At 34.9% G+C, this 25,996-nt stretch overlaps 1 protein-coding gene across 1 annotated transcript in view; it reads right to left on the minus strand.

Annotated features, from left to right (window-relative positions):
- Positions 1-25,853, minus strand: part of rsh (Rap GTPase activating protein radish) — a 226,947-nt gene extending 201,094 nt beyond the window's left edge. Inside the window, exon 1 of the mRNA XM_074176129.1 lies at positions 25,751-25,853. The gene's annotated coding sequence lies outside the window, so the exon portion shown is untranslated. The remainder of the gene's footprint in view (positions 1-25,750) is intronic.
- Between the last annotated feature and the right edge of the window lie 143 nt (positions 25,854-25,996).

Below are 25,996 nucleotides of genomic sequence, written 5' to 3' on the forward strand. Positions count from 1 at the left end.
TATTTTTCCAATCACACTATTTAGGGGAGAGGAGGATAACTGTATGCATCTAAGCAATATTTGTCATAAATCAAATGTTTTTATCGGTTAAAACTTCATATTTGCAATAGTCGTTCATTCATATGTTCCCTTTAACAGAGCCATCTCAAATTCTCTACAAAATAAAAGGGGTTGGTATAAAACAGATAAACCCGAGTTTTGTGGTTTGCGTACCATTATCCTTTACGGCGGTTAATGATACGCATTTTGTCGGGCAATGATACGCAAATAAAAAATGTTTGAAAAAATCGTGTTTATTAAAAATTGTAAGAAAATATCATAAATTCAAAAAAGTAAACCTATTCGTAACTAAAACTCAATAAAAACGAAAACTTAAAACATATTTTAGATATTTAACAAAAACATCAAACTTATTTCAGAAACTAAATTAAAATTTGCCCATAAGGTCCATTTCTGTAAAGGATTTTTTACTGCGAAAGTCGCATTCATAGTCAGTGGCAGAGCCCTGCTCACTGCATTCAGCATGTACCGACTTTCCGCAGATAACACATCTCTACCAAATTTCCACATCTTTTCCTAAATTTTCACATAACAAGCATTGCTCCTTCTCGTTTGAATCCACAAACATGTCATCCAGTTCATCATCATCAACAAGATTTTTCTCGTCAATTTCGTTGTCATCGGAAGTATCAGAATCTAGTTCCATATTTCTTTTATTCATTGTTTTTTTGCGTAATGGCACTTTTACTTTGATATTTTCATTCTTTCCTTCTCGGACAAAATTTATTTAAATCCTTCTTTGTGGCTTCTCCTCGAAAATTAATTTCATTGGTGTAGCTGTTAATATTTCTGTCTTACCCTTGGTAAATTCTGTTCCAGAATATGACGGCAATGGTGAAAGTTTTGCAATGCTGACTTCGTCTTTTGCTAAAGCATTTATCACTTTTGAATTTCGTTTAGGACAGGATTGAGGTATAATTGGAACGTTGGAATTTGTGGAATCCAAATCATCAGATACAGTAGGTAGATATTGACTAGCAGCTTCAAAATTCTCTTTGGTAAATTTATCTGGATTGAATGGGTAGTTACCATATGAGTTGAAACCTGATATAGCTTTTTCCATTGTCGTAATTTTAACATAGACATTTTTAAATATTTCTGCCAAATCTGGGCAGATCTTGCTTGCCAGTTTTCAAAAAAAATATCGTACTTCTTTCATTGAAATCGCATTTGGATGGGCCAAAAACGAAGTATCGAGAGGTATGTGGCGGTATTGACAAAATGTCAATTCCATTATCTTTGCAATAGTTATAAATCGGAATGGATATATGGCTATAATGGTTGTCGAGAACCGGGAGAACACGGTTTGCTTTACTTGAATTTACATGCAATTTAAAATGCTTTCACCAATGAAGAGAATATTTTTCGTTGCCATTATCGGTAATTGCATAAATTCCCTCCAGTGATCCATTTTTCGTCAATGCAGGAAACAGTGCAGGAATGTTTCCGAGGAAATATTATGAGGGGTGGAATAAAGGTCCCAGAAGCACTCATTGCACATATAGCTGTTACGTTCTTTCCACGATCCCAAGATATTTTTAATCCAAATTGTTTTACGCCTTTTGGTCACAGTTGCTTACTTGGTTTCTGAACAGTTGATCTCAGTCTCGTCAACATTGAAGATTCTGCTTGGACCAAATTTAAATTTTTCTAACAAAGATGCCAAATTGGAAAAAAAAAATTAAACGGATTCTTCATTGAAAGCAGTAATTCTATTGACACTGTTTCCTTCAGGTTTTCTTAGGCTAATTTGGAGGTTTCTCTCAAGAAATAATCGCAGCCAATCCTTGCCTGCTTCTTGGCGAGTTTTATTAAAATCGTGTCGTATGCCATTGGCTGCGGCATATCAATAATAATAATAATAATAATAATTTTTTGGGAAAGAAAGTTTTTGGCTTTCTACTACTCCATCTGATACAAAAAAATGGATGAGAGAATCTTCCAAAGAAAGGAAGGATTATTCAATTTGAAAATAAGTAACTCTATACATGGATGTGTAGATCATGCAAAGAAGTAACTTTCAGACACAAACTGAAAGAAAGTCCTCCTGAAACAGCTACTTTCATATAAACATTGAATTACACGAAAGAAAAAATTCTTTCGAAACAAATACTTCTATATGAACACTGAATTATACAGAAGATACTTTTCTCTATTCAGTTTGTATATCGAACATTCGTGGAGGAATAAGAATCAGATATCATTCACATGAGTTCTACTTTGAATGAATGGTAATAAATTGTACTCACATGGAACACTGTCACCCTAACTGGTATACACGTGTTTCGCCTTAAGACACTTGCCCTAAGGCTCTTCAGTAACAAATTGGATAACATTATAGAAAATACACACACTTCATTCATGAATTACGATTATATGTATATATATATATATATATATATATATATATATATATATATATATATATATATATATATATATATATATATATATATATATATACACATATGTACATATAAAAATAATAATAATAAAAACTGAAATGCAAAATGGAGTTGAAAACAATTTGAAAAAGTTCTAGTTCAACCCCAGTTTATATAAACATTGTAAATATAATTGTTCGCATGGAAATAATTTTTATTTTCATTTTAGAAATATTGCAGTATAAATGAATATTGTATAAATATTGTCTGTGGAAACATTGGGTTATTCATTCTTGGCCAAGAGACTGTCTCTCATTTTGTCTCGGAATAAATACAGTTTCATAGTATGAAGTGATGGGTCAATTTCATTATAAAGCTTGAAGACATTGTAGGTAAAGCTCCTTCGGAACAGAGAAGTTTTGTAAGGTGGAAGCGAGATATGACCCCTATGACGTAAATTGAGGTTATGAATATCTGTCCTACATTTTATTTTATTGTAAAGATATGGTGAACACTGTTTAATGATTACTGCATGAGTTAAAATGAGAAAATGAAGTTTTCGACGATCTTGCATTTTTAACCATTTTGCGGATCTTAACTTTCTGAATTTTTTCTATCCGATTAATATCGTTATGATCTAAGCATGCCCCATACAAAACGTCACAAAAGTTAAAGTGACTCAGGACAAGTGTATCACTTAACGTTGTTTTGAGTGATTGTGAAAGAACATGTCTATGAGGGTAAAACATTTTCAGTGAACAATAAGCCTTTTGAAGACAAGGGTTAATATGTTTCCTAAATCGAAGTTCTGTATCTAAGTGTAAACCTAAATTCCTTGCATCACTTGTAAATAGTAACTCTTCATTTTGAATTTTAATTCTCATAATAGTTTCAATGTGATGTCTGTTTTTTCCAAATATCATTACTTTGGACTTGAGTGCGTTGATTTTCAACTTATGCGCATGTGATATTTCTACTAATCGGTTTATATCTTCAGATATAACTTTTTGAGCCTCAAACCAATCTTCTGGAGCAAATGAGTGATACAGCTGTGTATCATCAGCGTAAAAGTGGACTTTACAAGTTGTAATGCTCGAAATAAAGTTACTTGTGTATATACTAAATAGTACAGGGCCAAGTATAGACCCTTGTGGACCCCCCAAGTGACCCTTTCTCTTGATGATTGACCCACAGCTGTCTAAACATATTGATTCCTGTCCTGCAGATAATCACACATAAGACTAATAGCACTGTTCGAAAAACCTATAAAGTGTAAAAAAGAGAGTAAAATTTCATGGTTGATCGTATCAAATGCTTTTGAATAATCTAAGAGAATAAGAACAGTTGTTTTTCCTGCATCTGTATCTCTAATAATATCATCAACAATGCTAAGTAAGGCTGAAGCGCAACTGTGTCCCGGTCTGAACCCCGATTGTTCAGAAGGCAATATAGTAAATTTTTCAAGATGATGTCTTATCTGAAAGTTCATAATTTTTTCAATTACCTTCTTCAGATATGGTAGTATACTAACCGGGCGGAGGTCATTGTAACTCAATATATCACTTTTCTTAGGCAATGGAATTATCCGTAACACTTTCCAGATATCAGGAAAAATACCTTCCAGTAAATAAGAATTGACAATATTTGTTAATACTGGTAGAATTGTTGGGCAGCAAAGTAATATCATTTCTAAGTTTATTAAGTCAGCACCAGTAGCTAGTGATTTCACTTCTAGCAAGCATTTATGAATTTCATCGACAGTAACTGTCGAAAAATGAAAGAGTTCCCTAAAATTAGATTTTTTGTTTTGAATATACTTGTTGAGCAAATTTTGTTCAGGTTCAGACTCATCCGATGATGACTGCATAAAGTGCTGATTTATTCTATTAGGGTTGTCAAGACATTCTGGTATAGATACAGTTGTTTTGCTGTTGAAACGCGAGTTTTCGTAACTCTACCGGAGTCAATCCATGAAACAATTTAGCTAGTTCAAGAATGTGACTTGCCATTTGTTTCAACCTCAGCTGAGAAAATAAAGGGTCTTCCTAGTCTTGGACCAGATCTGCTGTTCTTTCTGCGCGCTCTCATTGTTGCCTCGTGAATGTTGAATGATCTGGAAACCTCTTGAATTTTTCTACCAGAATCTATTGTCTCAAGAGCTTTCTGTAAAGTCTCCTCGGTCCAACCAGCGATATTTATTTTTCTCACGTACTTGTTAGGCATCTGAGTAAGACAAATGTTCAAAAGTGGTACAAGCTCGCCCTGGACGTCCCAACATTTCATCAGCCGATGTAAATGTTGAGAAAATGAAAAAAATGTTATAGAGAACCGTCACATGAGCATCGCTTAGAAATTGTTGAATAAGGTCAACGTCGATCAAGATTTGCTTTAAAGGGTCATAACTGGCGAATAATCCTGGGTATATGGATATGCCATCGAAACCAAAGTCCAAACGTTCTAATGGAAGAGTCCAGAAAAGTCAAGACCGAAAAAGCATGCCTAGTTCGATCGAAAGTCATGATTTTGTTTCAGATTTTCTTTGATCATCGTGGCGTAGTGCATCAGAAGTTCCTGCCACATGGTCTTACGGTCAATATCTTGAAGTTATGCGCCGCTTGCGAGGAGCAATACGAAGAAAATGTCCCGTATTATGGAAAAACAATTCAGGGGCATCACCATATCGCACTTACTTACTTTTTATTGCTTGTTCGTAATTTTTTTACGAAAGCAACACCGTAATCATGCCTTAGCCACCTTATTCGCCAGATTTGCCCCCCTGCGACTTACTCATATTGCCAAGGTTGAAGAGACCTATGGAAGAACGGAGTTTTGTGACGAATGAGGAGATGAAAACCGAATCGATAAGACACCTTGAAGATATACTGAAAAGTACATATCAGAACTACTTTGAGGTTTGAGAAAAACGTTGGCACAAGTGTTTTATATCTGAGAAGGACTACTTTGAAGGGGACAAAATAGAAATTAATGAATAAGTGTATTGTATCTGTGGTGGACTACTTTTAATATGACGAAATAAATGAATATTTTTCGAGAAAAATCAAAATTCAGCTTATTTTTTCAACAAAGTAGTATATGTTGAGGTCTTCTCTCACTCAATCACCTTCAATCACTCCTGAGAAGGATATACTGTTAATATTTCAACCATCTTCACCAACCATAATGTGTTGTATATCAGTACTCCTAAGAAACTAAATGAATTTAGTGAACACATTTTCTACACCAGAAAAACAAACTGTCTCTTGACGTGCCTTCAGTCATCTTCTGAATATGTCAATTTGGTCAGCGAAGTGCACGTCAGAAGACAGTATTTTCGTTCTGGTATGGAAAAAGTGTTATTAGATTCATCTCATAGCATCTCTCTCATTAAACTACTTGATTTGTTTCCTATTTACATCCAACTAGACTCGCCCCATCTGCCTGTTGGAAGTGTTTATATATCGTAATGGAAACCGATAGGAAAGTCTCTGGAAGTCTCTCGCAGCTACGCGACATCTAGAACGACCCAGAGGCGTAGGTCAAGTTGAGCGAGTAACAGTAAAGCAAGCAATATAACAACTCATTTGACAATTCCTGTTAGTTTATTTGTGTACACAATATATAAGAAAGGGCACCGCACACAACCTTGGGGTACCTCTTCCACAATTATCGCCATTTCTAATCTATCAAACCCTCAAATGAAGGAAACACGATGATTTCCTGGTTTCAAGTATCTGAAATAACATAACACTTGTTGAATATTTGAAGTGATTCAATCAACTCAGTTTCTAGCTATTTTCTGAATTCTAATGTATTCACAGGAATGAGTAACAGCATCCTTTCAATATCGCATGAATTCACAAAGTTCAAAATGCGTATTTAGCATCATAAAGCTAGGAGGTACTTACAACAGAATGTTATTCATATACAGATTCAGGTTCGTATCTTAATATCTCCACGAATTGAATTGAAACTCGGAAATTTGCTTGAAGGCAATATGGAATATTGAAATAGAATATTTCACCTGTGACAGGTCTTCCAACTGGGGGATGAAAATGAATTCACATGAATGAGCAACGTGATAAAATTGACGATAACGTTCGTTCATTTTCTATTGTAATCGTAAAAGCATCACCAGAATTGTATAAGAAGGAAAAGTTTGGATTTGTTGGAATTTTATCGAAACAGAAAATCAACGAAATATAAAAAGACACTTCACGAATAGCATCCTAAAAGAACACAAGCATCAAAACGATATAGTTATATGAAACCATAATTATGCATTTCAAACGGAAAGTTGGAAATTTTCAAGAGATATTTTTTTGTAAAAAGCATATTGGCTTTCCACTCCTCCAACATTGAACAAAAAATGTGGGAAACTTTCAATAAAAACTTTTTATTGGGGTATGTAGATCGTGCATAGAAATTTCATCCAGCAGTATTTTGTGACCTAAAAAAGGGTTTTGACTGTGTAGACCACAAAATACTTTTGTGGAAACTAAATTGCTACGATTGTGAGGGAGTTACTTCGGATTGGTTCGACTCCTACCTAACTTGGCGCAGTCAAGTCGTAAAAAGTGATATTACTTCAAAATATATATATATATATATATATATATATATATATATATATATATATATATATATATATATATATATACATCGGAATTTCTATGGGTTGAACAAAGCCTGCAAAAACGGTAACTAATCTTTTATCAAGTTTTTTACAAACTGTAGGTTTTCGGGTAAAATGAATAATCTGAAAGTGTCGAGTTTGTACATTCTATGCAGTTCTTGCCCAGCAATTAAACTGGAAATATTGTGCTTTAACATGGAACTCCATAACTTACTATTAACTGAGATGAATAGAGCTGTAGGGCTTCTTCAAGGTGGCATGCGACAAAATGATGTAGCTCTTCGTTTGGGGGTCTCCCAAAGTGTTATAAGTCGATTGTGGCGGCGTTTCCGTGAAACTGGCAGTCCAGCCGAACAACATCCAGGGCGAGGACGCGCTACAACTGCAGTTCAAGACCGATTTTTGGTCTTAACCGCAAGAAGACAACCGACAATCACAGCACCTGCGTTGGTTAACGTGTTGCAGCAGACGCACCAGGTAACCATTGGTCGTGATACTGTCAGAAATCGTCTGCATGAAGCAGATCTCCACAACAGAAGGCCACTTAGATGTCCACCTTTGTCGAGAGGCAATCGCGGTAGAAGAATAGAGTGGTGTCAAGAACATCAAAACTGGCATGCAAATGATTGGGCCACAGTTTTGTTTACAGACGGATCCAGATTTGGATTTCATCCAGATTCTCGTCGAGTAAGACTGTGGAGACGACCTGGAAATAATGAACGTTTGAGACACGTCCAGGAAGTCCACACATACAGAGGTGGTACAGTAATGCTATGGGGCGGAATCATGATTGGCGGCAGAACCGATCTCGATTTTCCAAATCGCTCCCTCACAGCTCGACAGTATCTCGACACCATTCTTCTACCTATCGTCCGTCCGTTTGTTGGTGCTGTTGGTGAAAACTTTCACCTAATGCACGATAATGCTCGTCCACATGTCGCGCGTCTAGTGACTGACTGGCTCACCAACGAAGGAGTTGATGTATTGCCATGGCCAGCACAATCACCGGACTTGAATCTCATCGAGAATGTGTGGGACATGCTTCAACGAAGGATTACTCCGCATATGGGGAACATTCACACAAAGTTTCAATTGAGAGAGCTTTTAATCGCTGAATGGGCAAATGTACCTCAACAAGACATTGACAATCTCATTTTGTCGATGCACGATAGATGTAGGGCCGTAATAAACCAGCGTGGAGGCCATACTTTGTACTGATTCCAATTTTTTTTGTATTATGATTTTTTTTCGGGGTGCCAAAGAAGAGCCATATTTTTTTTTAGTTTTACTTATATGCGCACTCAGTATTTTTGACCATTTAATAAATTTTGTTGTAAGTTACATTCGTTTAATAATCACCCGTCAACTTTTTTTTCCCTAAAGCGATCTAAAAAGAAATTATTGCCATTTTTAAAAATATCCCTAGACTTTTCCGATGTGTATATATATATATATATATATATATATATATATATATATATATATATATATATATATATATAATGTGTTGTTTTTCCGGGTGTTCATCCGTTGTGTACTATTCGATAGTCGACGTTTCGCCATCATCTCAGATGGCATTATCAAGACGAGTTACTGCTTCGCTTCGAGAGGCGAAGCAGTAACTTAATTAATTTAAAAAAAATAAATATAGTAACGTTTCATTTTTCACTTAATTCTCCCCTGTGTTAATTTATGTTGATGAACTTGTAACATGCCATTTATTTAATAAAATATTTTCACAGATATACCTCTACATAGTTTGCAGCAGTGGATATGTCCTAGGATTAATTTAATTTTACAAATGTTCAAGACCGATTCAATATGTGTTTTCATTTATAAATTTCAGTGTTAAAAAGTCATAATACAAAATGTCAAATTTTTCTTCTCATATTTCAAGGCAGATGACATTATCGCTCAGAGATAAACCCAGTAAACCAGAAAACATAGTCTTGCGCTTGATCACTGATCAGATTGCTGTTGACATTCGTGACTGGAATGAAATGGGTGTCAACACCTGTTCAACCTTGAACAAAATCTGAAGTAATGTCAAAAATCAATAATTGAATGTTCTTCTTCCCTTTCTGTTTCTGGCGTTTATCAGAGAACGACGTATCGATTATTTATAAAGTTTTTTCTGCCAATAATCACATCTTCATAGTTTCGACCAACGTTTAAGGTAGATATACTTAATATGTGTCTCAACGTGCGTTTCTTTAAACAAGTTTATTTCAGAAATTTCAGGCAGTTTTTCATTCCCAAAACTATTTAGCATGATAACAGAATTTGAAATACTACTCAGCAAAAATTTGAATCCCAATAAAAAATAAATACACTTCAATTAATTAGTTCAAAATTCGCTCCAAAACACTTCAAGCGTCGTTTGTGACGTCACGTTCGAGTAGACGACATGTAAATACCAGAAGCTCTTCCATAAATTTGTTGATAATCATCATTAAATATGAAGTCAGAAGTATATCGGTGGTGGGCAGTCTTTCAGTGTACTAATACATAAATAGAAACTCCAAACAAGTTGTTTGTGTTCGTCCCGTACAAAATAACCACACGAAATAAGTGGCTTAAAGTTGCGAGACGAGATTCAACGAGAATATTGCATAGTGCTCAGCTTTATTGTTGTGAAGATTACTTTGATGTAAGTATTTACATAAATATATCATACTATAAAGCAGGTTTGTCTTGATCGGGGATTGAATTTAATAATAAACAAACTTTTTTGAGGTTATATTTCATCTCTCGTATCTTTCACCATTGTTTTGTTAACTTTTAGTGAGCACAGATTTCCTTCGCGTTCAAACTGAACGTAACTCATTGCACCATCGCCATAAGATGCCCGGGAGGACCTAAAATAAATAAACCAATGTGTAAGTGTATGGTGAGTAGGTAGTTTTATAAATATCATTTCAATAGTATAACCTCTAATATTGAACTACAAGTATCTCTCAAAGGCTTTTGACTCATTTCATTATTCGTTTTCGAAAGAGTATTGTTGTACTTACACGGAAGTTTTAACATTTCTGAATTCTGCCGAACAAAAGTCTTTGTTTCATGCCGGAAACTCAGCATCAACAAGTCGATTCTAGACACATTACCGCTGTGTTCGCCTTTGTAAGTTCTGGTTCCATGACTCACGTTATTTGACATTGGATTCAACAACATAACAAAAGAAAACAGTCACTGTAAACAATATTATTACACAAAATGTCATATTCGATTGTATACTCTAACGTGACGTTGTTCGCTCTGATTGGCGGCTTGCCGTAGGTTTATTCCTCTGAGGTTTATTCTATCGAAATATTATTAGTATTGCTCATAATAAAACAATAAAGGCGTTTTTTCAATCCATCAAGAGAGTTTCATTGAATAAATACTTCATCTTAGAGGAAAGTTGCCTAATATGGGGGTGGTGCCTAATATGGGGGTGGTGCCTAATATGGGGTAGTTCAATTTCAAGCAAGTACTTGTTCCGACACCTATTGTGAACATTAAAAACTAACCACCGACTTCCTAGAAAGCGCCCATTCACGTTTTGGAGCAAACTCGTGTTGCGTTTCGATGATTTAATTCATGGTAATTTTGTGAATGAATAAAAATTTTTGGTGACTGTTGCATTTAAGATATTTAAGGAAACTTAAAGGTAGGTTTTCAAAAACTCAATAATATCATTCAATACAGAATTTGGCGTGGTTTATGGAAATGGTTTTGGTTTTTTAAAAAACATCACAGTTTTTTCACAAACATTCCCCTTTCAAAAATCTAATTTGCTCGTAATATGGAGTACCTATCAATTCCTAATTTGGGGTACCCCATATTAGGGAACTGTGTACTTTTTCGCATAAAACTAAGTATTTTCTTTCAGATGCCTAAAAAACGAAAAGTTTGGAACAAGGAACTAATGATTTCAGCAATTTTAGCTGTTCGGCAAGGCCAAATGGGCTACAAGAAGAGTGCGCAGACCCACGTTATAACTCAAACGACCTTAGAAAGGTACGTAAAGATGGAGGGAGCGCCTGAACACATTGTGAATTATTCGTTAGGACGATAGAGATCACAAACTTGCTAAGGCTTTACCCAGGACGTGATGTATCAGGCTATCAGGTGGGAGAACTTTTTGGGAAAGCCTATATAAGAGCGGCCACCATGGATACAGTTATAAACGGGTTTAGAAAAACTGAAATATTTCCTTCTGATAGAAACGCATTCAAAGAATATGATTCTGTGGCAGAAATGCAAGGAGCAATTAATGAAGAAAGAGTAGAAATGGAAACAACGTATGAAGAAAAAGTAAAGGAAGACACAGTAGAAGAAGAACAATTGGATAACAACGTGCCAAAAGAAAAAATCCCTGAAAGACAAGTTACCCCTTCAAGACAGCAAACCGCTGAGTGACAGGTTACCCCTGAGAAACAGATTACCCCTGCAATTTTGATGCCTGTTCCAACTGCTTCAAAAGTTATTATTAAAAAAAGGATTACAAAATGTGGAAAAGATGCCGTTGTAACTAGCACTCCATACAAAGAGGAATTAGAGGCCAGCATAGAAAAAAGAAATTTACCTTCAAATTCGGGCGTCAAAAGAAAGGTTAAGGATTCAAAACCAAGTCAGCAGGAAAAATTAAACATGCCCAAAAGAAATAGAAACAGTCAGTTGCTATAGAAAAAGCAAACAAACGCAAGTTGGTAACCTGGAGTTCTTCTACAGATTCGGACCAACAGGTAGAAAACTTTGCTTATAACATTAACATCTAGACTAAGGAATTGCACTAAATTAAGTGTTGGAAATGGCCTCCTTCCGCTTCAATACAACTGTCTAGCTGCCGCATCATTGAATTTCGCACTCTTCTGAAAATACCATAAATAATAATCAAGGGTTGCCTTGGAAAACGATTGCAGCATTTGATAAACAACTTGACAGTTATTGTCAACTTTATACGCTTTAATTTATAATTGTTGTGAAAAGTGTGTTTAGTGGTTACTTTTCGAACCATTTTTGTGAAACATGGTTCAATTTACTACCACACTTTAGTTTAGTGTAGTGGCACGGCAATTTTTTGATGAAAACTACCATAATCGCTGGAATGGGAGAGCAGGCCCACACTCATGGCCACCTCGCTCGCCCGTAATGAATCCCTTAGATTATTTTCTCTGGGGACACCTTAAAGCGTTGGTATACAAAACTGCTATTCAAAGTGGAGAGGATTTACGGAATAAAAGCTTTAAATCATGTGACATAATAAAAAATACGCCAGGTATTTTCAGAAGAAAGCGAAATTCAATGATGCGGCGGCTAGACGGTTGTATTGAAGCCTAAGGGGGCCATTTCCAACACTTAATTCAGTGCAATTCGTTAGTCTAGATGTTAATGTTATTCAATATTTGTTGTTATTGTTACATAATTAGTAATGAAAAATTGTAAAAATTATAATTTCCAAAAGAAACATTCAAATTCCCATATTATTTATTCCTTGTGAAGTCCAGGGATATGAAATTAGGTCGACTTTTTTTCCTCAAAACTCAGCAAGATACAAAAAAAATTCAAGAGACAAAGAAATAACAAAAGTTGCACAAAAGTCAGTGGCGTACATTTTAAGTCAAAAATATTCGTTGAAATCCCGCTCGAGACGCCACTGGACTCGATAAATTGAATCACGTTCGGGCTAACTCAGCTTCTTAATTTTATAAATACCATTGCTAAATTACAACAAAATTTGGCAAAGGATATTTACGAATAACTTTTTTTTATTTTTATTTTAACACCCTGTATCTTGAGAACGAACGATTTGCGGATCCATGTTTATATGAACATTTCATCTTAAAATCACCTGAAAATCGTCTGTTAAATTCAAGGTACATACTTAATTAACACTCTGTATACTCGGGATAGAAAACATCTCAGATTTCTGAAGACCTACTCAATAAACTAAGAAAATTGCTGGCCAGCTAATGTTGTGTGATCTTACGCTCATCATCCTGGAATCAGAAGTCTCTCTACAAAACGCCACCAGAGCCGACATACACTCAGGTCAGAACCACAGCCACGGTTTTTTTGTGTGTCCTGAATAGAATTACAGTCCACTCATCTAATGAAGCTACAGTACTCATTTCATTAATTTCCTGATATCTGATTCAACGATAAACGAAATGAATAATGTTTAATATTCGAAACATGTTAAAAAGTGGAAAATTATGACAAAAATATATAGCCAACGCAATTAAATTTCAAACAAAATGAGTTTTGCCGTGAACGAAGTCGGAAATATTTTTTGGACAAAGCATTTGAACTAATTTCCAACATGAAAATTGAATGGAATGTAATTGTAGCAAACACAAAAAGGTTTGCCAATTAACTCATCTATTGTTATTTAATTTCGGGATTGAATGTGCTTGCGAAGAGAATTTTTTGAAAAGACAACAAACAAATGAACCTTCATGAGATATTCATCAAATTGATTGTTTTACTGACAGAGAAGTAAATATCTATCTATAAAGGGGAATTGTTGAAATGTTGACTGTTGTCAAACTGACCGCATTATTAGAAATGTAGAAAATAGAACCTGTATCAGAAACATGTCATGAAGTTTAGATGTGTTCCTGTTTTTAAATTCAAGCCCCCCAATTCACTCATAATCGAAACAATTGCATTATCTGAATTCTAGAGATTCCCAATTGGGACCCCGGAGTGTAAGTGGGCTGTTGAAATAAATAAGTGAATTTTCAAATTTTGCGGACTACGTATTTTCGATTAGCAATTGTTTTGATTTTTCATGTTGGTACATTTGTCTCGAACATTATGTTTACATTTTGAGCTGTATAACACTTTCATTTTTTGCAATGGAAAGAATTGGATAAAAGAACTCACATCAAATTTTGTAAAAAAAATACTATTGAGTGCTCAAAAACACTTGAGGTGTTGACAGTGCCATACGGTGATTTTACTTTGAGGCAGAAAGATGTTTACAAACGGTTCAAGCTTTTCACAGAAGATCGAAAAAATTTGAACAGCGATGCGCTCCCTGGATGCTCCAGAACATCAACAACCAATGAAAATGTAAGAAAGTGAAGAAAATTGTAATGTAGTATTAGAAAAAACGAAGAATTCAATATATTGCTTTGCTGACGACAGCACACTTGTATCGTCATTCCATTTAAATGCCACAAAAATCCTGGCATCGAATATAATAATGTCAGGACAGACAATTCCGCTTTCTGCTTCGATAAGTTTGTTGGGGGTTAGTTTGTTGGGGGTTATTGCAAAGGCTGCCCCTCAAAAGTTTGGAACCCTATTTCGAACCAGAAAACTGTACACACCTCAGTAACTTTTGATGCTTTATAAAGCTCTAAAGCTGCTGAATTCCTTCCAGAAAAAGACTTTTGATTTGATTCCACCAAGAGCTTACTTCTTGGTCTCACTACAAAAACCTAATAAATTCAGTACAAATATGAATAACAGATCATTCAACTTCAGAAAAGCTGATTACGTGTCACTATATAATGAGTTTTTGAACACGGATTGGAACTTTCTAGAAGACTCATCTGAGGTGAACACTGGTGCAAATAGTTTCTACAATAAGTTTTATGAAATTCTAAATGCCCATGTTCCACCCACAAAAAAGTTTAAACATGTTTATCCAGTTTGGTATACGAGTGACATAATAAAACTTATTAAAGAAAAAGATAAATTACATAGAGAGTACAAAGCAACAAAAAATATGTGTTATTATCAAGAATTCTGTAGAACTAGAAAAATTATTAAACAGAAAGTCAAAGAAGTATATACATCGTATATAAACAGTATTGAAAACGAACTGATAGTTAATCCAAAAAACTTCTGGACATTTGTTCATAATAAAAATAATATTACAAGAATTCCAGGCCAGATGGTCTATAACAACCCACAATTAATTGTCAATGCTTTCAGTAGATTTTTTTAAAATGCCTGTTTATCACCTGAGGCTGATGAAAAAAAACCTAATAGCTCAATAGATGTTAGTGTGGAACCAATAACAGAGTTAGAAATATTAGAAGCTGAAAGAAAATTGAAAAATAAGATGACCCCAGGTCCAGACAAAATTCCATCATTTCTATTGAAAGACTGTCTGAGAGTACTAGTTTATCCCCTACAAATTCTGTTTAATCTTATCTTGAGAACGTCAGTTTTTCCTGAACTGTGGAAAACTGTCAAGGTTTGTCCAATACATAAAGTTCAAGGTCGAAATGAAATCAATAATTATAGACCTATTTCAATCCTAAACACCTTTACCAAGCTTCTAGAACCAATTCTGTATAGTCGTATCTATCAATCCTCTCGACATATAATATCTGATCACCAACATAATTTTGTGAACTTTAGATCCACCATCAGTAATTTAGATCAATATTTATGTGAATCGTTAGACCGTAGAGGGCAAGTAGATGTGGTGTACACGGACATCTCTAAAGCATTCAATCGAGTCAGCCATAAGTTACTTCAGATGTGTATTTAGCAACTATCGGAGTCCCGCAAGGATCCAATATTGGTCCCTTATTGTTTTTACTATTTATTAATGATCTGTGCATCTCAATAACTTGCAATAAATTAATGTTTGCTGATGATTTGAAACTGTATACATCTATAAGCAGTTTATTTGATTAACGGAAAAACAGATTTTTTTTAAACAGATAAATAGTTTAGATGATTGTAACATTATGCAGAAGGAGATTGATCTTTTACAAAATTGGTGTCTCAAGAATCGCCTCCATTTGAATATATCTAAATGTAAAATTGTTACATTTACTAGAAAATGTAATACACAGGAATTTCCTTACCACATCGACAACATTATATTGGAAAGAGCTGAGAATTTTATAGATCTAGGAATCTATTTTGATCATCGACTAACTTTCAACTACCATATTAATCATATTATAAATTCAGCTTACCAAGCATCCGTTTTCATAATAAGGAACTGGAAAAATTTTCATAATATGCTAACCTTGATCTCTCTGTATTTCAGTCTGGTGAGGCGAAAAGTTGAATATGGGTCCATTATATGGAATCCCATATACCATCAATATACATCAGCAATTGATAGAGTCCAAAAGAAGTTTCTGAAATTTCTTACTTTTAGAATGACCGGAACTTATTCTCCAAGAAACTGTGAGTACCTTGATCAGCTATGCAGATTTGACTTTGTAGCCTTAGAGAAAAAAAGAAATCTGTTTTATTTTTACATAAGCTGTTGAATGGCAAATTGGATTGTCCTGTACTATTATCAGAAGTTGATATATTTGTTCTAAGAATATCTTCTAGGCACATCAATACTTTTTTATGCAAAAGGGCACAAACTAAATGTTGAAATCACCAATCAATCTGATATGTCGTAATGCGAACAAGCTCTCTACTAACATCGACATTTTTTGTTGCAGTATTTGTGAAATTAAAAATAAGTCTTGTGCGTACCTATAAATCATTTATGTTTTTTATATCAATTAGTATTGATCTTATATCAAATAGTATTATCCTTCAAGTACGTTAGGTGTGCTCTGTAAATGGGAAACTGTTTGGCACTAAACGCTATTATTATTATTATTATATCAGAAATACGCAACGGACTGTGGCTGCTCATCGTTTTGAGGTCAACCCAGTATACTTTGAATTTCACTGTTCAGTTAGAGAACTGCGCCTGAAAGATGTTTGTAATGCTCGTGTTTTGACCTCATAAAAAAAATTGTCAAATAACTATTAAAGAAGTTGCTGAGGATTTTTTTAGACATTAAGCATGTGACAGCAAAGTTTGTTCCAAAATTGCGGAATTTCGACCAAAAAAAAACGCCGCATGACCTTCGCTCTGGAATTGTTGAATTGCGTCGTTAACGATCCACATTTACTCAAAAGAGTCATTACTGGTGACGAATCATGAGTATATAGTTATGATATCGAAACCAAAGTCCAGTCGTCCCAATGTAAGAGCCCAGGAGAGCCAAGATCAAATGTCAAGGTTATGCTCACTGTTGCCTTCGATTAGTATTATCCTGAAGTTATGCGCTGTCAGGACTGCGACTAAAGTATATTAGTCAGACTAAACTAGTTATTCGTACTCGGTTCAAAGAACACTTCGCATATGTCCAATATCGTAGACCCAGAAAGTCTATAATTTTTGAAATGCTTTGAAAATGGTAGCAGGTTGAATAATTATTCTTTGAAATCGTTGAAAAGCATTCTTAAGACTGGACTAGATTTGGAAATCGCAAAGTGGGCATGAGAACTATGAAGAGATAAATAAGTTTCATTTCAAGTTGTTGGGTTAGACTTCTAGTTCAATGAATCAAATCTGCAAGAATGAAACACCCTTTTATATTTTTAGACAATTGTCGACAACGTCGACAATTTAGAAATTGGTTTTCTTCAACATTTTGACCGAATTCCCGCCAACTTGACAATCAAGATAAAGCTATTGTTTCTCTTTAGTCGCTACACAGTAGCTTGGTTTTCACTTCAGCGGAAGAATTTCCGATAAACCTTTACAATGTCTTAAAATGTTCGTCGAAGTACCTCTTAAAGTTTCATGTCACATTTTATTGATACGGCTCGTGAATTCCAAAACATCCAATGGATAACAGTGTTTACCACCGAAATGATTTGGTAGTTAATCTTTTCGTGACATAATATCGGCACGCTTTATAAAGTTTTGATTGCGAACTACCCTTATCAGTTCCAAATCAATAATTCAGAACCGATACACGAGGATTATATATTGAATCATTTGGTCGAGAACATTTCGATGAATAATTCATCGGCGGATAGTGATTGATGACCGAAAATCTCCCGGGAATACACCTCACGATGATACTAATTGAATTCGCCAAGTTTTATTCGATACACTGGGTTGATAGATAACATCATCGAACACTATTAAGAAAAATGCATTCGTAGAAAGTGATGATGACAGCATCATGGAAACGAGGGTACTTTGGGTTGCTAGATGAAAATAAAGTTAGTAATTTGATTTCTAAAGTTTGTCTGTGGTAGTAGTAATCATATTATTGATAAAAATAGTTACAATAATAGCTCTGTTAAAGCTACATACTTTGAATGATAGCTTTGTCTGGGTACTGTATCGGGAAGAGATACATACGTACTAGAAAATAAATATTTCGAGACAAAAACTCAAAATATTCATCTCTCCCAGGCACTTGACGGGTTAGCTGTCCTTGTTCATCTTTAACTGCCTGAACCACTGTGCATGCTGTTTTTGGCGAGAGCATTGGCTTGGGATGTGGGGGTTGAGTAAACCGGCCATCGAATGCCTGCTTCCACGTAGCCCCGCTGGATACGGAAATGACAGAAACACTTGTGGTTCTGTTATTCCTTTACTGAATGGCATCCCAACGAACAATGGAAGTTCGAACTGATGAAATACACCACGAAACATTGTCAACCACCTTCAAACAAACGTGAAACTCTTGTTGATCCCGGGTACACTGCATCGATTGGATCTCAAGGTCACTTGAAGATGTTTCAGCTTTTCCTCCAGATGTTCTGGTTCACATATTCTTTGAGCCCTTCAGTTAGAGTAGAGACGACTCCTGTTTGTAGTGCGTGCAGGTACCTATCCGTGTGCGTGTGCTGTATTCCTGTTTGGCACACCAAACTTTTAGAATCAACATAACTATGCTTTACGCAGTCAGATTACCCAATCATCGGAGATGTATGAACCTTTGGAGAAGCTGGCCACTGACACCAGTGAAACCCCAGGTAGAAATTTCAAAAATGGACGGCTTTCAAACCCGAATAAAAATAGTGACACTGTAACAATTGTGAAACTTGAAAATGATACTCTTGAAGAATTTCGATTTTGTAGCTCTATATAATATAATGGTTCGGAATGAGAACTGTGAAATGTGGGGTTCATACTTTTTATAATAATAATAATAATGATAATAAATCGGCTTTATTGATAATACAAAAAAAAACAATACAAAGATATATTTGAAAATGAAAATAGTTTACAGGAGATTCTGGTACTCCTTGGCGAAGTCTAGCTCAAAGCTACTCTAACTCAACCAACAAGCACCACTCCATAATGCACGCAAACATACAAAAATAAAAGCGATTAACAGTGATGGTACCACGAAATGAGAACCGTAAATAAAATAATAATTTGTGATTACCTTCTAAAGACAGTTGATAAATAATTTAATTGAATTGATCTGTTGTCTAAAAAGTAAAAGTTGACATTACTAACTATCATAGATATAATTTTTATATTTGTATTTGAATTTCCTGATATTGAATCTCTTCAATTGCTCAGGCAATGAATTATAGAGTTTTACAGCACCAAAAAGAAATGATCTCTGAAACTGTGCAGTGCGATGTTGTGGCATAGTTAATTTGTTTTTATGTCTGATGTTTCTTGAGTGAACATTTTCACGCAGAATTAGTTTTTGTATTAAAAGAGGAGAATGGGGAAGGGTGATCAATTTATGGACAAAACAACCCAAAAGATGAATCATACGGTTTTTCATATTGAGCCAGCGGGAGTTTTTAAAGGCTTCAGAAATTGAATCATACTTTGCATCATACTTTTGCACTTTTTGTATTCTTTTTTTATCTGAATCATATAAGTATGGCCCATATATGAAGTCACAGTAGTTGAAATGGCTTAGCACCAAACTATCACAGAGCATTCTTTTTAGAGGTTGGCTCAAAATAAAACGATTACAGTATAACAGTTTCAATGACATATAAGCTTTTTTCATTAAATTTTTAACATGACTAGTAAATCTAAGATCAGTGTCAAGCATGACCCCTAAGTTTTTAGCTGTATTGACAGGAGTCAAGATAGTATAACCTAGTTCTAAATGGAAATTGTTTTCTGCAAATTTACGATTCTTCTGCGATCCAAAGTGCATCATCATTGTTTTATTAGGATTAATTTTCAAATCATGTTCACTTGATAGCCCATTGATCAAATCAAGATCAGTGTTTTGTGCCTCAGCACACTCATCGATTTTAAAGTGCATGTATAATTGTATGTCATCAGCATACGCCTGTAATTTACATTTCTTGATGGACGAGATAATGTCAGTAGTATAAATGATGAACAATAAAGGTCCCAAAATGGAACCCTGTGGTACTCCAGATAGAACATCAAGAGGGAAGGAGTGATGACCATCAACAACAACTTTTTGAAATCGACCAAGTAAATAAGACCAGATGAGAAATAAGGCAGCACTATCAAAACCATAATATTTGAGTTTCATGCAAATCAGCTCATGATTGATGGTATCGAATGCTTTCGAAAAATCTAGTAGTACCAGAGTGCTAATCAATCCCTTATCAAATCCCTCAACAATGTCTTGTGTAACAGTAGCAAGAGCTGTAGCCGTGCTGAAACCCTGCCTAAAACCACATTGCGATGGTGATAATAGATTATTGTTATTGAAATATTCATTAATTTGTAAATAAATAACTCTTTCAAAAATATTACTCATGGTTGGAAGTATACAGATAATTCTGAGATCAGAATAACTAGCTGGATCATTATTCTTGGGAATGGGTTTCCCAATGGCCATTTTCCACAAGTCTGGAAAATATGAACGTTCAAAACAACAATTGATGATATGCGTAATATATTTATCTATAAACAGGCTACAAAGTTTCAACATTCTGATTGAAATATTATCAACCCCTGAAGCTTGACTTTTAATATCATTCAGGATTTCATGAATAGCTTCTTCAGAAGCGAATCGAAATGAGAAGTTATCTTGCCTGATTAAATAATTATTGCTATAAAATTCAATATTTTCATCACAATTATTAGAAACGTTTTGTACGAATTGGGCAAAATAGTTGTTCATTTCATCGGGATTCGAGAGGTGATTGGGTAATGAATATTGTTTTTTTGAACGAACATTGAGGTTAGAAAGAGCATTCCAGGTTTTACGTGGTATTTTTTCAGAACAGACAGACTTGAGATATGTCCTTTTTTCAGTTCTAACTATTGACAAGGTATAATTTCTCAATTCTTTATACCTCATACGATCATTAACAGATTTAGTTTTTTTGAATTTTTGAAAGGCTTCATCACGTTCTTTCATAAGAAGTCTGAGATTTTGAGTGAGCCAAGGAGAGGGTAGTTTGGTAATTCTAACTTTTTTAAGAGGGGCATGTCTGTCAAAAGAAGATATTAAAAATGAATTGAAATTGTACAATTTATTATCAATATCATTTTCACTTATAATTTCGAACCACGGCAACTGGTATAAATCTGATAAAAAAGTATGCAAAGTGAAATTGTCGAAACAGCGGTATGTTACAAGTTTGGGTTCTATTTTGTTATATGTTTGTGAAGATGAAAAAGAGGGGATTGGAACTTTTTTTGTCATGGCAGCTGTTAGAGCAGTCGATGCGCTCGCTTTGATTTTAGACAATGGACGAGCTGTTAAGTTTAAAGACTTTTCAGCAGGAATTCAATCAATCAATCAAAATATGCTTTAATATAAAAGAATAACATCTTGTTGACAAAGCTTGTATATATTAATGTAAAAGTGATTAAATTGATAACTTTTGATAAATGTATAAAAATAGTGACTACCATATGATATTGAATTCAATAAAAACAATCAGTCACTTATTTGAAATTCAAAATATAACAAAGAATGGGAGGTGTATAGTGCATATAAGTGTATAGAAATTTTGTTTGTGTTTATTCATGAGACACACTGTATCTTAGGGCTCTTTTTGTAAAACAAAAACACTTCGAAGAACCGTATCGCAAATGTGACTCTATCAAGGAGTAGTATATTGTCTTTGCGGTTGGGTATTCTAGTTCGATTGCAACAATTTTCACAACATAACAACCAGAAGACAATTTTTGTCAGGTCTTGTTCATTTAATATAAGACCGTTGTCGATATGTAGTTCTAAAAATTTAGAAAAAACACTATTTTCAATAATCTGGTGGTTTAAAGAAATATCAGCAACTGCACATTCGAGAGACACTATTTTAGTTTCTAATATGTTGAAGGTTGAAGGATAAAAGGTTCGAGTCACATCATTCTTTGACCTTCTTTATATCCGAATTGATAATATGATGAAGATCAGCTTGCTTATCATTATGCGCCTAACAGGATGACATTTCCTATAATGTCAAGCGTCGTCAGGTCATTAACATATAGTAAAAACAAAATTGGACCCAAGACTGATCCTTGCGGAACACCACATTGTATATTACCTAAACTTGAGATTGATTTTGTCTCAACTACTTGTCTGCGGCCAGATAAATATATCGTGAACCATGAATATGCTTTATTTCGAAATCCGTAACGGTGAAGCTTCCGCAGCAGTATCTCATGATTCACGCTGTCAAAATCCTTCGTTGAATCACAAAATACAGCCGCGGCAACTCCCCCATCATTGATCTCAGTATACAGTTCATATAACAGTGAAAATATTACATCATTTCTGTTCTCATTACACTGAAATCCAAATTGTTTGATGCTCAATGTATCGCACGCCTGCAAAAAGTCAAAGATTTAATACTTAACAAGTTTTCATCACCTTTATAGATCGGTATGATAACTTGATGTTTTAAGAAAAGGTGGAAATATGCCTTCTTTGAAGGATTCATTTATCAGATATACTAGTTGGTGCAGGGCATTATCTGAAAGATTTTCAAAAATCTAAATACTATGACTACATAAATGGTATTTTCTGCATCGATCGACTGCCTTTAATATTCATGTTGCTAATATTTTCAAGAATAGTTTCACATGAATGTGCAAACGCTCCCCACTTACAAGCTAACAGTTTCCCTAATTCTACAAGGTGTTAATTAAGTATGTACCATAAATTCAACACACGATTCTTTAGATAATTATAAGACGGAATGTTCGTATAAACATGGGTCCGCAAATCCTTCGTTCTCAAGATACAGGGTGTTAAAATTAAAAAAAAAAGTTATTCGTAAATATCTTAAATATCCGTCACCTAATTTTTTTGTAATTTCGCAATGGTATTTATAACATTAAGGAGCTGATTTAGCCTGAACGTGATTCAATTTATTAAGTCCAGTGGCGTCTCGAGCGGGATTTGAACGAATATTTTTGACTTAAAAATGTACGGCACTGACTTTTGTGCAATTTTCATCACCTCTTTGGATTGAGCAATTAGAAATACAACTTTTTTTTCTCTTGAATTTTTTTCATATGCTTAGTGTTAAGTGTTAGTGCTTAGTGTTAGTGTTGTGGAATTGAATGTTTCCTTTGGAAATTATTTTTTTTACAATTTTTCATTATTGATTATGTAACAATAACAACAAATATTAAATAACATCAACATCTAGACTAACGAATTGAACTAAATTAAGTGTTGGAAATGGCCTCCTTTGGCTTCAATACAACCGTCTAGCCGCTGCATCATTGGATTTCGCACCCTTCTGAAAATACTATAAATAATTATCAAAGGTTGCTTTGGAAAACGATTGCAGCATTTAATAAACAACTTGACAGTTGTTGTCAACTTTATAAGCTTTTAATTTATAATTGTTAGTGGTTATTTCTCGAACCATTTTTGTAAAACATTGTTCAATTTACTAACAGTGAAATGGCAGATATGCATTTCTGTTAGGAAATAGCTCACGGAAACTCGAATGCTGCAACACGCATTTACCATGAAAGATTTCCTCAGCGTGTAGTGCCTAATAGAAGAACTTTTGTACGTCTCCATGCACGACTTTCTGAAACAGGCAGCTTTAAAAGATTGACGGTTGTCATTGGGAGGCCTGCAACGGTACGAATAGTTAAAATTGAAGAAGCTGTTTCAAATGAGATTGAAGTAAATCCTCATACCAATACTCGGAAAATAGCTGAAGAACTGAATATTACCCATGTCACGGTGTGGCAGATTTTAAGAGCCCAGCAGCTATATCCCTATCACATGCAATGGGTGCAAGCTCTATTTCCCAGAGATTCGCCTGTAAGACTAGCTTTTTCTAATTGGTTACGCGGTAAAATAAGAAGAAAACCAGGTTTCCTAAGTCGAATATTGTTTACAGATGAAGCTTGTTTTTCTCGCAATCCAATTATTAACTTCCACAACAATCACATTTGGGCCAAAAACAATCCACACGCCTTGATAGGAAATAATTTTCAAGAACAGTTTTCTTTTGATATTTGGGTTGGAATTGTCGGTAACCATCTCATTGGGCCTCACTTCCTTCCACCTAGACTTAATGGAGAAGAATACCGAAGGTTTTCAGAATTTGTTTTACCTGTACTTCTAGAAGAAATTCCAGTCATGGAAAGATTCCGTATGTGGTACATACACGATGGTGCTCCACCACACTTTAGTGTACTAGCACGGCAATTTTTGGATGAAATTCACCATAATCGCTGGATTGGGAGAGGAGGCCCACACCCATGGCCACCTCGCTTGCCCAAAATGAATCCCTTAGATTATTTCCTCTGGGCACACCTTAAAGCGTTGGTATACAAAACTGCTATTCAAAGTGAAGAGGATTTACGGAATGAAATCATCAATTCATGTGACATAAAAAATACGCCAGGTATTTTCAGAAGAAAGCGAAATTCAATGATGCGGCGGCTAGACGGTTGTATTGAAGCCTAAGGGGGCCATTTCCAACACTTAATTCAGTGCAATTCGTTAGTCTAGATGTTAATGTTATTTAATATTTGTTGTTATTGTTACATAATTAGTAATAAAAAATTGTAAAAATAATAATGTCCAAAAGAAACATTCAATTCCCCATATTATTCCTTGTGAGGTCAAGGGATATGAAATTAGGTCGACTTTTTTTCTTAAAAACTAAGCAAGATACGAAAAAAAATCAAGAGACAAAAAAGTGGAATTTCCAATTGCTCGATCCAACGAAATGATAAAAACTGCACAAAATTCAGTGGCGTACTTTTTTAAGTCAAAAATATTCGTTCAAATCCCGCACGAGACGCCGCTGGACTTAATAAATTGAATCTCGTTCGAGTTAAATTAGCTCCTTAATGATATAAATACCATTGCCAAATTAAAACAGAATCAGGTGGAGGATATTTAAGATATTTACGAATAACTTTTTTTTTATTTTAACACCCTGTATCTTGAGAACGAATATTTGCTGACTCCCATTTTTATGTGAACATTTCGTCCTAAAATTACCTAAGGAATCGTCTGTTGAATCTATGGTACATCCTTTGTTAACACCTTGTATATTAAACTAATCATCGTCAAAGTATTTTGGATCGCCGCTGAAGCGGTTTGAAAAATACTGATAATTTTGTTGAACAAATATTGTGTAGTAGTTCGACAATCAATATTTCCGATATAGCGTGAAGTATTCAATAATAAACACCGATTGGTAGATAACAAAAATAGCAGATAAAGTTACTGCTAACCCAATGTTTGTGATAGTCGCACCATGTTAGAACATATTTCTCATAGATCCATTAACTTCTGTGAACAGTTTTGAAAATTCCGAGAAAAAATAATACTGTTTCACTAGATACACATCAACAGAAACCTGAAGCTAGCGAAAGTGACTAAATCCTACTATAAGAGGATGTACTATCAGACTGTTGCATGTACTAACAGGTGGTTTCCAATCGGGTGAGCCAGTCAAAGCGACCGTGGCGAGAATTTCAACGAAAATAAATGAAAAATCCACTCACATGACTTCGTCGGGTCTGTCGGATGGCGCAGCTTTGGGCCCTGAAAAGTTTTCATTCAACACATCACGATTTTCCAGACTTTCCGCACTGACATGCTCTGGCTGGGGTTATGTGGAAACTGGGTCCGAGAAAGACGGTCACGGGCGAATCCTGCCAACGCGTCGATCCCTCCGACGCCGATGACGTCACAGTCATGAGCATCGTTTGGGGATACAGACGGGGATCCAAGCAGTCTGGAGTGAACGG

The sequence above is a fragment of the Leptinotarsa decemlineata genome, unplaced genomic scaffold (genome assembly GCF_025532065.1).
Source record: "Leptinotarsa decemlineata unplaced genomic scaffold, Ldec_3_MD MMD2_tig00001621_RagTag_RagTag, whole genome shotgun sequence".
NCBI lineage: Eukaryota > Metazoa > Arthropoda > Insecta > Coleoptera > Chrysomelidae > Leptinotarsa > Leptinotarsa decemlineata.